This window comes from Xyrauchen texanus, chromosome 17 (assembly GCF_025860055.1).
Source record: "Xyrauchen texanus isolate HMW12.3.18 chromosome 17, RBS_HiC_50CHRs, whole genome shotgun sequence".
NCBI lineage: Eukaryota > Metazoa > Chordata > Actinopteri > Cypriniformes > Catostomidae > Xyrauchen > Xyrauchen texanus.
Genome location: NC_068292.1, coordinates 3,076,382 through 3,076,965, shown reverse-complemented (window position 1 = coordinate 3,076,965; position 584 = coordinate 3,076,382).

The following is a 584-nucleotide window of genomic DNA, read 5'->3' as shown; positions in this document are numbered from 1 at the left end:
GCTATTACAAATACTCGATACACTTGTCTCTTTATAAATGTAAATAAATATGTGATTTTCCGCCCCCAGATTCATCTGCATTGTTCATAAAAAAAAAATTATAATAAAAAAACCTGACATTGATCTGCTGCCTTGCGAGTCAAAAACGTCCGATGTAACGCAAGAACATATCATGCACTAACGCTCCCTTTTGAACGATGTCGATCAACCTTAACTCAGTTAATATTCATGAGCTAAGCATTCGCCATAAAATAATTGGTCATTTGGACTTCCGCGGGTTAAGGTGTTCTCCAGAACACTGTGTTGACAAGACCATCACCAACGAAACCGCATACACATCGATTAACACAGTATTGATAATTTTGCTAAAATAAAATGTGCATAGGCCTGTATAATAATAACTCGAAATAGGAAAAGTTTACATTCTGTATTTAAAGTAAACATATGAAAACAAAAAGGCTTGAGTGTGGTTGTTCACTATAGAAATGGTGTTTGCGGGTTCCGGGCGTCACAGCTCAGACTTCCTCTCTTAACTACTGTTTCTCATTGCGCGCACACAGAATATCAGCTCATTGAGTGAGTGA